This window comes from Alligator mississippiensis, chromosome 2 (genome assembly GCF_030867095.1).
Source record: "Alligator mississippiensis isolate rAllMis1 chromosome 2, rAllMis1, whole genome shotgun sequence".
Classification (NCBI taxonomy): domain Eukaryota; kingdom Metazoa; phylum Chordata; order Crocodylia; family Alligatoridae; genus Alligator; species Alligator mississippiensis.
This window is the reverse complement of record NC_081825.1, coordinates 220471766-220487997: the sequence shown is the minus strand read 5'-3', so window position 1 is coordinate 220487997 and position 16232 is coordinate 220471766. Positions and strand designations below refer to the sequence as shown.

General features: G+C 42.8%; 1 long non-coding RNA gene across 5 annotated transcripts in view; it reads left to right on the top strand.

Annotated features, from left to right (window-relative positions):
• Positions 1–16232, top strand: part of LOC109280470 (uncharacterized) — a 30741-nt gene that overhangs the window by 1508 nt on the left and 13001 nt on the right. For 2 of the 5 annotated variants that reach the window (XR_009460096.1, XR_009460099.1), the window contains exons 2-5: positions 520–586; positions 726–816; positions 1794–2799; positions 3014–3172. This is a non-coding gene — a long non-coding RNA (uncharacterized LOC109280470). Of the gene's footprint in view, positions 1–519; positions 587–725; positions 817–1793; positions 2800–3013; positions 3173–14345; positions 16228–16232 lie in introns of those variants that run through there. The other 3 variants (XR_009460098.1, XR_009460097.1, XR_009460100.1) reach the window with 3 other exon arrangements.

Genomic DNA, 16232 nt, shown 5'->3' with positions numbered 1-16232 from the left:
GCATTCTTGCTGAGCAACTGTGCAAGGAAATAAAATTGCCCAGGTATGCAAAATCAGTCAAATCTCAAAATTTTAGTCTGGTGAAACAACAAAACAGAGGAGCAGGGCCCTCTGATCTTTTTGCTACATAGCCTACTGTTTAGGGCAATTGCCCAGGGATGAAAATGGAAAATGTAGCTAATATAGGTAATGATAGTATGAAGACGCTGTGCAAAGTTTGGATAGAGGAGGAACGTATAAGTAAAATACGGTATTTGAATGACCATGACTTGTACAGTTGATTAAAGAGTAATACTTGACACACCCCAAGGGCAACTTTCTAGTCACAGCTCTACATAGCTTCTTTCAACCAATAGGGCTCAAGAAAGAGTAAATAAAGATCCTTGTGTTTTGTTATTTAAGGAAACCAATATTGTACAGTGCTCCATGTCTGTGAGGAAGGCCAAAGTGCTAAAAGTCAGGGGGCACTAACAAAAGCCATTTTAATCTAAACTCTGCCTCTTGATTTCATTCATTTAGACACTGTGAAAGGAGTTTTCCCTCCTGGACCTGTTATCAATTTGCTGGTAGTTCTAAAGAAGAGCTGGTGAGGTCATTTAAAAAAAAAAAAACAAACCTACCTCCAGAGGATATAATGTTTGGGGGTGGGGAGAGCAGAAGAATGTCTGTGACTTTATTAAGGTTTGTTTTCCTTTCTCTGCTTGGTCTGCAATTGAAACTCAAAGGAAAGCCAGTATCCTTGGGTGTCTGATTCAGAACAAGCTGGCTCCTTCTGCTTCCTTTCCCAGAGCTTCACACGTGTGGACTATTTGGCAGGTAAAAAATATCAATTGCCCCTCTTCTCCTACCTGCCCTATAACCATAAATAACCAACTTAAATTACCAGTCTGATCTGCTTGCAAAGGAAATGCATTCCTTTCTAGTATCTTTGTCCCACTTCCCTAACATTTCTCTCTTTCTCAGAGATGCCTCTTCCACTTCTTTCCTATCTAATATCCCCCAGATCATTTTGTGGGGCAACCCTCCCCTGGCAGAAAAGAAAACAAAAGCAAGTGGCAGAGCCAGGCATAATATAGAGTAAGATTACCTCTTTAAGCTTTATTCTAATGGGAGATTCTCCCTATGCAAGGGGAATACTCCATGGGAGTCTCACTTCAAATACACTCTGCAATTTACACAACATTAAGAACATTCAGAAGGCCCAAAATGTTACCCACAGTTCCAAACGTAGTCAATAGACTTGCACTGATGCAAACACATGTAATATAGTCGGAGGTCAAGTCCTCCGGTTGTAAGTTAGACAAAAGTAATGCATAAAACATGTACAAAAAGTAAATGTAATCTTATGACAAGCAGTCAAATGCTTAAGGGCTAAATTTATCTTTGGCACAGCTCTTTTCTTTAATACATATTTCACTAAATAATTATAACAGGGATGGAAATGAGTTGAAGAGGGGAATAAAAGATTGTTCTCTGACGTCCACCAGTGAGATGAACACTCTTCTCCTCCCCTACTACTTATATAGTAAATCCTTGCATTTATTAATCTACAGCCACACATACACATACAGTCATTTGAAAACTGGACAGTCCATCCTGAGGGAAAGGGCAAAATTGTATTTTTATCCCAAATCAGGAAAAAGGTCAAAATCTTGAAATATTTTGTTTTATGTATTCATTTTATTTTAGGAATGTTTAAATCTTGTTTGAACCTTAATATTTTATAACAAAAAATAGTCAAAGCAATAACATTGAAAGGAAACATTTTCAACCTGTGTAATCAACATTACCAGCACGCACGTGTGTCCCTTAACCAACTGACTGACTGGAGGCGGCGGCAGCAGCAGCAGCAGCAGCAGCAGAGGAATCGGCAGCGGGGGCAGCAACAGCTGATCCCCCAAAGGTAAGTGGGGCGGAGGGACCCGGCACAGCTGAGCCGGATCCGGAGGGGAAGCCCCCCGGGTCCCATATAGCTGAGCCGGTAGGAAGCCGCGCTCCCGAGCCACGCAGCGCAAACAGAGCGCGCAAACAGGGAGGGCTCTGTGAGAGCGCGCCGGCGTTTGCGCAGGCGTTCGCACCGGCGGGCGGGCTGGAAGGGCCAGGAGTGGGACTCCTGTAGGGGTAGGGAGTAGACACCACACAGGTCTACAAACAGCAGCTCAAAATGGTGTCTATGAGGAGTGCTGCTAGGGCCTTTGCCCAGGGGGACAAGGCTAACCAGGGCTGGTCTGAGGCCTCCACCCAGACTGAGCCCATGGGGGAGCTGATGTCCCCCTACCTCCTGGCCTGTGGGGGATCCCCAGCAGGGCCGGGGGGGCAGGGATTGGGGGCCCCCACACCTGTCCGGCAGGTGCCCGTCTTAGGGCTCTGGAGGCGCAAGTGAGGGAGCTCTGGGAGGAGGTTAGCAGGCTGAGGGGGATCAGGGAGGTGGAGGATGAAATTGATAGATATTTCCTTTCCCTGCAGGACCAGGCACTGAAGGAAGAAGCAGCCCGGGGAAAGCCCTCCGCAGCAGAGTGGCAGACGGTCACAGCCAGGACCGGAGCAGCTCGCAGAGACTCAGTACCAGCTTCTCCAGTTCGACTGGAGAACAGGTACGAGGCCCTGGCGACCCTGCAGGAGATGGAAGAAGAGGAGGAAACCTTTGGGCAGGAAGAAACACCACATTCTTCACACTCCGAACAGATCAAGAGATCCAAGAGGACCCAGAGGAGGAGGCGACGAGTGCTCGTCATAGGTGACTCCATCCTGAGAGGCATGGAAGGGCCCATCTGCCACCAGGACCCCTCAGCACGAGAGGTATGCTGCCTCCCTGGAGCAAAGATTCGGGATGTGACGGAGGTAATCCAGGCCAGGATCAAGCCCACCGATTACTACCCCATGGTCCTAGTCCATGTGGGTACTAATGATGCGGCCAGGAGAACCCCTGATCACCTGATGGCGGACTACAGTGCTCTGGGCGGCGTGCTGAAGGAGTTCGGTGCACAGGTGGTATTCTCTTCCATCCTACCAGTGAACGGATGCGGAAGACGGCAGGAGAACTGCATCCGAGAGACCAACTGGTGGCTTCGGCAGTGGTGTCTCGAGGCAGGCTTCGGCTTCCTGGACAATGACCCGCACATCACGACGAGGGACATGCTCAGCTGGGATGGGCTTCACCTGTCCCCCAAAGGTAAGCATGTGTTTTCTTCTAGATTGGTGGATCTCCTCTGGCAGGCTTTAAACTAGACTCATTGGGGGGAGGGAAGTTGAGGGTGGGGGAAGCTGTGGACCACCAAACCATGTGGCACCCACAAGGACAGCCCAGCCTGAAGAAAGAGAGCATTGGGAACCTGAAAGCCATGGGGAGGCCAGCACGACGGCACAGGTAAGAAATGAGAAGGTAAGAATCAAAGGACCCCTTGGGACTCGGAGCGGGGGGGCATCAAAGGCACCAGTCGCAGGGCTCAAGTGCCTATATACTAATGCTAGGAGCATGGGGAACAAGCAGGATGAACTAACGCTCCTGCTTGCACAAAACATCTATGACTTAGTGGGGCTAACGGAAACCTGGTGGGATTCATCCCATGACTGGGCGGTACATACTGAGGGCTATAGATTGTACAGAAAGGACAGGGTGGGGAAGAAAGGGGGAGGGGTTGCGCTCTATGTCAGTGAGCAATATACATCAACCCTCACCAAGATGGAATCCAAGGATGAGGAAACAGAAGGATTGTGGGTTAGGCTACATGGGGGGCAAGGAGAAAGGGATTTGGTGGTAGGGGTCTGCTACAGACCCCCACACCAAGGGGAAGAAAGAGATTTGGGACTCCTGAGGCAACTCTCAGAGACCATAAAAGCTAAAGAGGCGGTAGTCATGGGGGACCTAAACTACCCAGATATCTGCTGGGAGATGCAGACAGCAAAGTCCCACCGCTCACGCAGGTTTCTAACCTGTGTACAGGACCTCCACCTGACACAGGAGGTACATGGTCCCACTAGGGGGAATGCCATACTGGATCTGGTATTGGCAACGGGAGATGACATGGTAGCAGACCTCCAGATTGGTAGCCATCTGGGGAACAGTGATCACCTAATAATAGAATACACCATAAGACGTCGAGTGGGTAAGGTAACTAGTAGGGTGAAAGTGCTAGACTTTAGGAAAGCTGATCTCAATGAACTCAGGCGATTAGTCAAGGACGCACTGCAGAGTAGGAGATATGAAGAAATGGAAGCCCAAGAAGGGTGGCTGTGCCTTAAGGAAACGATCCTTCAGGCACAAAGCAAGACGATCCCCGAGCGAGGCAAAAGAGGGAAAGGGGCCAGGAGGCTTCCCTGGCTGACCAGAGAAATCCAGGGCAGCCTAAGGGACAAAAGGGGAGCACATAAAAAATGGAAATAGGGAGAGATCACCAAAGATGAATATACCTCCTCTACTCATGCTTGTAGGGAGGCAGGTAGACAGGCCAAAGCTACCATGGAGCTGAGGATGGCAACCCAAGTAAAAGACAACAAGAAATTGTTTTTTAGATATATAGGGAGTAAAAGGAAGGCCCAGGGAGGAATAGGAACCCTGCTAAATGGGCAGAAACAATTGGAGACAGACAGGGGGGACAAGGCTGAACACCTCAACGAGTTCTTTGCCTCAGTGTTCCTAAGTGAGGGGCACGACAAGTCTCTCACTGGGGTTGTAGAGAGGCAGCAGCAAGGTGCCAGACTTCCATGCATAGACCGTGAGACGGTGCAGAGTCACTTGGAAGAACTGGATGCCTTTAAGTCGACAGGCCCGGATGAGCTCCATCTGAGGGTGCTGAAGGCACTGGCCGACATCATTGCAGAGCCACTGGCGGGACTATTTGAATGCTCGTGGTGCACGGGCCAAGTCCCGGAGGACTGGAAAAGGGCCAACGTGGTCCCCATTTTCAAAAAGTGGAGGAAGGAGGACCCGGGCAACTATAGGCCAGTCAGTCCCACCTCCATCCTTGGCAAAGTCTTTGAAAAAATTATCAAGGCTCACATTTGTGAGAGCCGGGCAGAAAAAATTACGCTGAGGGGAAATCAGCACGGGTTCGTGGCAGGCAGATCGTGCCTGACCAATCTAGTTTCTTTTTATGACCAAGTTACAAAATGCCTGGACACAGGAGGAGGGGTGGATGTCATATACTTAGACTTCAGGAAGGCCTTTGATACGGTATCCCACCCCATACTGGTGAACAAGTTAAGAGGCTGTGACTTGCATGACTACACAGTCCGGTGGGTGGAGAATTGGCTGGAGGGTTGCACCCATAGAGTCGTGGTGGATGGGTCGGTTTCGACCTGGAAGGGTGTGGGCAGTGGGGTCCCGCAGGGTTCGGTCCTTGGACCGATACTCTTTAATGTCTTCATCAGTGACTTGGACGAGGGAGTCAAATGTACTCTGTCCAAGTTTGCAGATGACACAAAGCTATGGGGAGATGTAGACACGCCGGAGGGCAGGGAACAGCTGCAAACAGATCTGGACAGGTTGGACAAGTGGGCAGAAAACAACAGAATGCAGTTCAACAAGGAGAAATGCAAAGTGTTGCACCTAGGGAGGAAAAATGTCCAGCACACCTACAGCCTAGGGAATGACCTGCTGGGTGGCACGGAAGTGGAAAGGGATCTTGGAGTCCTAGTGGACTCCAAGATGAACATGAGTCGGCAGTGTGACGAAGCCATCAAAAAACCCAATGGCACTTTATCGTGCATCAGCAGATGCATGACGAATAGGTCCAAGGAGGTGATACTTCCCCTCTATCGGGCGCTGGTCAGACCGCAGTTGGAGTATTGCGTGCAATTCTGGGCGCCGCAATTCAAGAGGGATGCGGATAACCTGGAGAGGGTCCAGATAAGGGCCACTCGTATGGTTAAGGGCCTGCAGTCCAAGCCCTACGAGGAGAGACTAGAGAAACTGGACCTTTTCAGCCTCCGCAAGAGAAGGTTGAGAGGCGACCTTGTGGCCGCCTATAAGTTCATCACAGGGGCACAGAAGGGAATTGGTGAGGATTTATTCACCAAGGCGCCCCCGGGGGTTACAAGAAATAATGGCCACAAGCTAGCAGAGAGCAGATTTAGATTGGACATTAGGAAGAACTTCTTCACAGTTCGAGTGGCCAGGGTCTGGAATGGGCTCCCAAGGGAGGTGGTGCTCTCCCCTACCCTGGGGGTCTTCAAGAGGAGGTTAGATGAGCATCTAGCTGGGGTCATCTAGACCCAGCATTCTTTCCTGCTTATGCAGGGGGTCGGACTCGATGATCTATTGAGGTCCCTTCCGATCCTAACATCTATGAACCTATGAATCTATTACTCAGTGGGAAACTACTCGAATGGAAAATGTTTGACCAGATGAGAACAAGTATATATTTATGACTTGATTTTTAGTATACCAGGTTAGAACACATCCAAACAGGGTACGTTTTACCCCACTGATAAACACTAAAAAAAATGTAAAAAAAAATTCTAGCATGGATGCCTAAAATAAAGAGTGATAAATGATGGCTCAACAGTATGTAGAAAGCAGAATATTCAGTTATTAAAAAAAACAAATAACTTACAAGTCAAGTTAATAGATTCTACTTGTGTAACTTATTCAAGTGCATATGTATGGCTCAATAGCACAAATATGAAAGATTTAAAACATGTAAAGGGGAAGAAGTAGGTAAGATGAATGACAAATTTGCTTAATTAGTGGAAAAAAGCTGTACTGCATTTATGAAAAAAGCATAAATTGAGTATCTCAAAGAAATAGGCAAGAAATAACTCTATATTCATGAACCAGGGTGCTCATTTAACTCCTTCAGATTCCCAAAGGACTAGAAGAATAATAACATGCTTGAGACACAGGAAACCTGGTTTCTCAGTTAATATCTAGTACAGGTTTCCTCTGTGGCCCTGAACAAATGACTTGGGTCAACATTTTCAGCAAAGTTAGGCATGTTGATGCAAGAAAAAGGAGTCTAATTTTCAAAGTTTCTGATGAACCTGATGTCTATGGAAGCTGCAGGTGCTTAATATCTGTCAAAATCTGATTTTTTGATGCATGAATGTGGATCTAGATAAAAGCCTCAAACTTCCAGACACTCATGCATGTGTGTAGCTTTACTGCTGCCTAGTCCCTGAAACTGACCATGCAAAATTAAAGTCCACTTTTGAAAATGGGGGCTGCCATCTTTTGGATAGGATGGAAGATTGAAGCTATGAATATATGCAATAAACAAAAATTTTGCAATAGTTTTGACAAGAGCACGATTGACCACGTGTCTAACTTAACTATACTCACTTGTTGATAGTTAATTTTTGCTTCCCTAAACTCTCATTTGTGGTTTTATCTATAATGTACATTTTTTTTGTTTAATGTCATACCCTGAGCGGCTGTTTCATGTTGATGTATGTTGTTGAATATTATTATATTCCTTCTCCAAAATGATTATTTTATTGTGAGTTGACTGCATTCCTATGGGTTGCTTCTGAATAAAAAATTCTTTACACTTACTATTACTACTACTACTACTAATTATTGATGATACTACTACTAATAATAATTATTGATGATAATTTTAGTTCTTACATACAAACCTAAAGGTTTGTATGTAAGAACTAAAATTATTCAGTACTAATTAAATTAGTACTAACTAAAATTACTAAAAGTACTAACTAAAATTATTCGTTATTATTATTAACTAAATTATTAGTACTAACTAAAAGTACTAAAAGTACTAACTAAAATTATTCAGTACTAATAATACTAATATTATTCAGTACAGAATAAACAGAATGACTTTGGAGATAATTCCCCCTCCCCCCCAATCCATGTGTTTCCCTGTGATTTTGTCTCTCAAGCTGGCAGGTATATATATATATATATATATATATTTGTGTGTGTGTGTGTGTGTGTGTATGTGTGTGAAATTTCTGTAAAGCAAATAGGCATTTGTTTCTGTAGCTTTTACCATAAAGCATCTTTTACATAACAACAGAAAAGCCTCTCTTATAGTGAGAGTACGAAATCTGCTGATATTGTAGTAAAAAGAATTTGTTCCACTGAAGTATTTTTTATTACTTTAAGATATCAGAGAAAGGAATGAGAATCAGATCTTACATTCTGATGTAGAGCAGAACATTTGTCTTACAATGACAGCAGGCATTTTTATGATTCATATTACCCAGAAAGATCTGAGGACCTAGACATCAGTCTTGCTGATGATTTTGCCCCATATCATTCTGTATGGTAGGAATCAATACTTCATCTAAATTACTCTTGATAAAACCAAAACAGATAATCTATATAATTCAGACTTACAGGCACATATCTGTGATTGCTGGACTAGATCTGATAGTCTAACAGTAACTGGCAAAGTTCCTCATATATAAATAGCCATATATGGATTGTTCTCCTGTATGTCAAAAAAGATGTTCTGTTCTCACACATTATGCAGGTAACTAGTGATAGATTAACAACAAAATGATTGATTCAGAATATTGTTCTTGCTCATCCATATTTTTATTATATAAATCAATCTAAAATAATGTAAAACTAGTTTTGAGTTTTCCAACATTTATTTGATTTGGCAAAGTCAAAAGCACAAATTTCCCTCAAACTGTTGGGTGTTTATGCTGCTTTTTAGTCATCAATGGGTGTGTCTACAAGTCCAATTAATGCTGTTTAGACCTGCTGCACAGTAATTTGCTGTAGGCCAGCCCTGGGAAGGTGTCTACACATACACCCTATTGGAAACAGATTTTCTCCTTATAAAATTAAGCAGATCCATGCCTGCTCCTGCTCTGCTCTAACCTCCTACAGTAGCTAGGGGGAGCTTCAGGCTCTGTCTGTAGCTGCCTAGCTGGCAGGGGTCTCGATGGGGGGCAGGCTCAGCCTGGCTGGTATGCTGTCCCAAGAGCCTGTAGCAAGTGCACTATGGGTGCTCCCTACCCTTCTCCCAGACAGTGGTGGACAGGATACCATGTCCATAAGGCACTTGCGGACCATCTCCTCCCCTGCCCACTACAATTGAGTCCATGAACTGCTGCCTGCAAACCCTAGCCCCACAGCGCACCACCAAGACCATACAAACTCTAGACAGTTTCCAATCAACTATCTTTATTTCCCTCCCCAGCAACACATTCCCTCTTGCCTGCCCTCCCCAACACCCCCCCCCGCAAAAGCCCAGTGCCCTCCATCAGTAAAACACCCTCTTCCCCACACAGCTGTTTGCAAGAGCATGGTTGCTTCAGTGTCAGGGGGGAACGGTGGACTGAAGGCACCTATGGCATGGAGTAGCACTGAGCACCCCAGACTCTAGCAGCACCACTGCGGATGCAGATACTACAGTGACACCAGCAGCCCAGGGACTCAGCTAGGGCTGAGGGTGAGCACTGTCCAGCCTGCTCCTCCTCCTCCATGGGGCTGGGCCCTGGTCAAACAGTCTCTGGACCTTGGCCTTGGCCCAGACTGAAATGAGGTTGGCAGTCTTCTCTGCCACCCAGTTTGGGCCCCAGGCTGCTCTTTCTGGGTTCAGGGAGGCTACCATCACCAGTGCTATCTCCGTTAGGGACTCTGCATGCTGTCAGGTCTGGACACATACCCACAGCAGACAGGCATAGTGCCTAGAGGCCAGGCAGCTACAGGCACAGGTCCTGAGAGTCAGGCCAATGACCTGTGGGAGTGCTGCAGCTGGCCCATGCCTACGGCACAGGGGCACAGTGCCCAGGGGCCAGGGAGATTCTGGCAGAGGCCTGGGATCAGGCTGGGGCTCTGCAATGCTTCTGCAGCCAGTACATGCCTACCACACCAGCACACAGTAGCCAGGGGCAGGCAACAACTGGCCTAGGTCCCAGGGGTCAAGTCAGGGATCTAACGGCCAGCCAGAGACTGCTAAAGAGCTGTCCCTGTCCTGTGGCTTGAGGGACTCCCAGCCACATTGCTCTGCCACTGGCAAGAGGCTGGCCCCCTGCTGGTCTGGCTGACCGGGAGTATATTTGCTCCTGGATAGTGTCTATACATGTGCTACTGTGCATTAACAAATGCTCAGTAAATCAATTACTGCTCCTGGTTAGTGTCTATACATGTGCTACTGTGCATTAACAAATGCTCAGTAAATCAATTACCTAAAAATACAGGTAGTAGATTTACTGCACATTAGCCTATTTTACTGTGCAGTAGCAGCCTAGTGTTTAGACTAGTCTTCTGAGCAGTAAAGCATCTTGCATAGATGCACCCAGCAGGAAATAAAGAAACATATTTAAAGAAAGGATGAAAATTCTTTACTCAATCTCTTACTTAATCTTTCTGCAGCCTTTGATACAGTTGACCATGTGGTACTGATAAAGTATCTGCATGACCTGTTATATATTTGCATGTCAATTCTAAATTGGTTCTACTCCTTCCCAGAGGGGAGGTTGCAGAGGGTGGTGCTCATCATTCCTTCAGCACCTTTCCTGTGAGGTTCCTCAGAACTCCATCTGGTCTCCCCCTCCTCCTGTTCAATGTGTATATGAAGCCTCTAGGTGAGGCTATATAGAGATTTGGAGAGAGGTGCTATCAGTATGCTGATGACACCCACCTCTACCTTTTTTTTTCTTCTGACCCTGCTATCACAGTCTCAGTCCTTTCCCAGTACTTGGCTGCAGCTGGGGACTGGATGTAGGTAAAGCAATTGAAACTGACTAGACAGGTGATAATGATGGACGGAACACATGATTTGAGGGGGGGGGGGGGAGCATTGGGATACCTGTTGCTGATGGGGTTCATCCTCCCCCGATCATTCAAGGTTCTCAGCCTTGGTGTGCTGCAGGATCTTCTCCTGCGCATAAATAGTCAGGCGGTGGCCATGGCTTGGAGCACTTTTCACCAACTATTTCTGGTGAGAAGGTTGCGACCCATCCAGGCTCTGATCTGGCTACCACCATCTGTGTTTCGGTAACTTTGAAGCTAGACTACTGTCTTGTGTTCTACATGGACCTGTCTTTGAAAACTGTCCAGAGCCTGCAGCTGGTCCAGAAAGTGGTGGCCTGCCTTTTGAAAGGGGTCTGACATCAAAAGCACACAACTCCAGTCATCCAGTATCTGCACTAGCTCCCAGTAGCTTTCTGAGCACAATTCAAGGTGGTAGTTTTGACCTACAAGGCCCAAAATGCCCTAAGCCCTACATATTTATGGGATTTTGCCCCACTGAAATTTCTAAGGTCAGTTGAGAGCAACTTCCTGCAAGTACTATTGGAACATCAAGTTGACTTGACAAAAATGTGTGAGAGGTTGTTCTATTCTAGAACTCTTTCTCTCTTGAAGCCAACTAAAGCCTAAGCCTGGACATCTTTTGGAAATGCTACTATAATTTTCTATTTGGACAGGCATTTAGCGAACTTAAGTAGGCCACATTATTGTTTAGTGGATTTCTGCTATATTTTATTTTGTTTTGTTATTTTTTTTTGTTTATCCTAGGTGTTAAGTGTTTAAGTACTGTTTCTCTTGAACCTTTGATGGGAAGGGCAGCATACAGATTGCATGAATGAATGATGAAGTCAATGGGCATTTTACTATTTACTGTAATGGGGACATGGGTTTATATTCAAATATCAAAATATTTCAACTTTTACTTCACGTTCTGTTTACATGTAGGCAGTAATTAATTGATCATAATTCATCAGTTTATCATTTGCTTGTCCCTAACATAAATGTACATCAAGTATTCTCTAGTTCCATATATATATAATTAACTAACGCAGCACTATAAAAAAACACTTTCAATTCAAAACATATCTTCTGTAATATGAAATGTATTTAAAACCATGTTGTGCTGTATGCAGAAGGTACTGGCTGCTTGCAAATGTGAAAAAAAAATACAAAACAATGCTTTAGTTTAAGCTTGTTGTGCTCCCACCCTGAGCCCAGCACATGCCCAGAAGAGGAATCATGTTAGTTGGACCCGAATCATCCAACGTCTATATAGATCATGCACTTTAGTGGCACCTTTTTGCCATTTTGATCTGAAAGCTGATTGAATCAGCTTTAGATGAAAGCATCAAAAAGCCCTGCTGAAGCACCTGATATATACAGACATGGCAGAGCCAGGTCGAACTAATGCCCTGCTTTTTCTGGTAAAGTGCATTTTTCCCCCATGTCTATCAGCACTCAGTGATATTAGAAGGAGGCCCAAACTGAAGCTGCAAGTCTAAACTATGCCTGGACCAAAACAAAAATTGAGATGTTGATTCAAACCGTAACGCTGAGGGGTTTATTGACTAAATTAGAAATAGTGCAAGTGAATTGAGAGTTCTGCACATAGAGAAATTAATACAAGGCTTGCTAGTTCCTCTTTCAAGGAATCCCTATAGTCAAAATGTATAGTCAAATTCTGTCAATTTAGGTGGATTTCCTTCATTGTTAGAAGCTGACTTCACTATAATTTGCATTCAGAAAGAAAACTGCTGGTTTGGATTACAACCTTGAAATTAGAGTTGACATTAATTTACTTTTGTTGTAGTTTTAGTATAATTAGAGACAGCGGTTATTGTTTTAGAATAATCTTTTCTGTCTTCTATTTAAGTCTATTATCTGAGATTTAATCCTCAGGGCTATAAAATTATTTCTTATCTATGTGTGATGCTTGATTACATCAATAAGGGATCAGTTAAACAATTTTAGGGACAACTCTCTGTATTACTGGTTCATTAAACATTTCACTCCATATTTGTTCTTATGAGATCAATGCACATCCACTTTGATTCACTTGTGACACTACAACATTGTTTTATATTGTCTTTGACTCCACATTAATCATAATGAGTTCAATTCTACAATCTTCACTTTTTGCTGCCATAATCATTTCAGTTTGTCTCCTTGTATTACTTCCCATCTTTTTTAAATCCTTTTCTTTTTCCTTTTCTTTTTCATCTATCTTGTTTTTGAGCCAATGTCTATAGATCAATCTAAGAATGTTTTAGAATAGAGGTAAATGCTCCCTTCTTTCTATGCTCAATTTTCAGACTTGTTCATTGACTTCACATTATTCAGTCTTAATGCAAGTACCTTTCAGGTTTGTGTCATTTGAGATTCAACTTATCATTGTTTAGATTTAGCCTACATCACTGAGGTTAAATCTCCTCATTTTATGGAATTATTTCATAATAGTTACAATCTAAAACCCTTTCTTGTAGATCAGTTCCCATTACTGTAGATTTAATTACCATTATTATCAAATCAGCTTAAATGCATTTTGGTTCAGTTACATTTTTAGGGTTAATTTTACATTGTTCCATATTCATTTTCAGCCCTAGCACATTTACCTAAATTTCACACCAATTAATCTTTGGTTACTATTCTTCTACTTTCCGTCTTTACTGTCCTGTATTATCATCTTGTATGGTTAAAGATTTGATTAACTGTGATTGTAGATTCAATTTACATCTTTTCCATTACACAGTTACTTTCCATCTTTTCAGTGTATTGTTAATAGCTCTGTTTTTATCTCACATAAGTTAGAATTATAGTTCTGCAAATACCATCAGTTTCCCTTCATCTGGGAAGGTTTTAGAGAAAAAAAAATCAGTTTTATTCTGCAAAACTTTAGTAAAATATGCACTTCCTGGTTAATGGGTCAATGTTATCTCTAGAGTATTCCCTTTAGCTCATTGGCAACTTGGATATACAATAAGGCTGAACATGGTCAATTATATGTTGTTGCTAAATATGCATGATTTATTTACTTCTACAATTGCATAATTATGATTTTTGGTTGTTTTTATGTTTTTCCTGTTTTTTAATATTGTACATTCCTTGGGGCACCTATTGACTTTTACTTTTAAAGCAATGAAATATTGATTCTTGGATCCTAAGTAAAGTTTGTGGATACTGCTGAATAATAAAAATGACAATGATAATAATAATAAGTTAGCTTAGTGATTTTAGATGCAATTATTTTAATGTTGTGTCACAGTTCAATCAGTCCTGGAGTGAGTAGAATACAGTTTTCATTTCAGTTATTATTAATTGAACCTAGCCTCTGAATCAAAATAATGGTTTTGACTAAAGGAGTGTAAAAATATCTAATACAAATTGAAACAACTAATAATCTAAGCTATGCACACATTTTACCAATTTGGAAATGAGCCCATTTTGCTTACAACGTTATTTTTTGTTTGTTTCTTCTACATGAACCAAACAATTTTAAAATTAAAACAATTCCATTCTGATTGAAAGGAAGTTTCCAAATTCAAAGTCTAAAGTGCAAAATTGACATTTCAAAACAAGTTTATGATACATCTTCTCTCTTAGAAATCAAACTTTTTTCTATTGACTATTTCAACAAGTACAACTGTGAAAATCTTTTTGTTTTTGTTAAATTTTGCAGAAAATGCTTACTCGAATGAACATGGCCTCTAACTGGGGGGACTGAAGAGAAAACCACTTGTGCCCCTAGTTCCTTGAGCTTCGCCCCCATAGTCTTGTAGTGATTCTTCTGGGATTGTTTCTCTCTGTGTCGTTGGTGCATGGGGTAGAGGTTCATAGGGCACACCAGCTTTGGGATCCTGGCTCCTGAGAAACAACAGACCTCTCGAGCAAAGGGGTCTGGATGACAGGTGGCACCTTCTGTTCCCCACAGCAGGGAGTCTCCCACAACAATCACCCTTCATTGCTTTTGCAGTGGGGGCAGCTGATTCTGTCCTGTCCTCAGTGTGAAGGATGTGGATGCCTCATTCGTTGATGGTGTTAGGGTTAAGCACTTCAAACATTTGATACGAACAGGTCAGAAATGCTTAAAGGTACCCATTAGGAAACACTAAAGCTTAGATACAGGTCTGAGCTCCCACCCCTTCCAAGGTATCCATTAAGTGTCACTATCAATTTGCAATTTACAGCACTTCGTCCCCACTTCTGAGGTAGTCATGAATCGGGTTTCTGAAGAGAGACAATTCATAACATATCATGATGAGCATACTACTCACCACCCTTTTCCAAAAAGCCTAGTGTTTAGAGTATTCATTCCAAGCATAGGGGACATAGGTTTCAGGCCTGTCTTCACTCTGTTTATAGCATTCCCTTGGGAGGAATGAGCCTAGAAGTCTGATTCCCAGAACTGTTTATTTATTTGATGTTGGATAGTCATTAGGTGAAAAGCCAGAATATGCCAGGCATCAGGTACAGAAACCCAACATATCTGGGGAATACTTAATTATTAGGCTACAGAAGCAGGCTCCCTCTTGTATTATCTGTTTCTAGTGCTACAACTGTTGCATTTTTGGCTTTCCAGTAGACTACCTTCAATAAGAAAGCTGACCTTATTCCACTTTATTGTTTGGTAGTAAAGTCGCTCTCTTGGGAGCTAGAGAATTAGGGTCCAAAGCCTGGAGGGTGAGGGAATCCTACACCCCATTTTGGGGGGCAAATACTGGGAACACTACGGTATTGGGGAAAAGGCAGGTAACACCTGTTCTGAACTGAATTCACTGTTGTGAATGCTGTTCACTTCAAATGAATTACTAGAATTGTGAAGGAGATTAGGCAGAATGTGTCATGCAAGTGGCTGCATCCGAACTTGAGTAGACAGGATTTAGGGACTGTGAACTCCAAAATAGAGAGGCATGCTTTGTTTAGACACATAATGTGTTTGTGGATGCTAATGTATGGCCCTTTTGAATTGCATTTCAGGGCTTAAACAGGGAAAATGAACCTAATCAAATATTTAGAAGCTGTCCTTTTGTCTGTTTATAGTATTTCAAGAATATTAGCTAGCAGAATGAAAACTGTGACCCCAAATATTTTTTATAATTTAGAAAAATAATATTTCTAAACAGTGAAATCCCAATTATGTGGGCTTTTAATATTGTGCTTTTTTTTTACTGGTTAGTTTTTGTATTTCTGTTTGATTTCCTTTTTTAAGATAACATTATATGCAAGAATTTAGAAGGAAATAATTTCATTATCAATGACAGTTGAGTTTATGCTTTATAAAAATTTGCTATTTTACCTGTCTTTGGAATTTATGAGATACCAAATGTAGCTTGGGAAGTAATTTGAAGTAATGCTGTGTTCTTAATGCAAGGAAGTTGTAAAATCTGCAGTGGTATCATAGGTAATAGATCAATGTGTCCTTTCATAATAAGAGCTGAAAAGATACGAAGCATTTGTGCATTGCTAAAGGTAAACTACTTTATATATTAAAATATTTTTATTAAGGTATGTTTATGTAGTAATACATCTCAAGCAGATATACTTTCTTTTTGTATATCCTCACTAA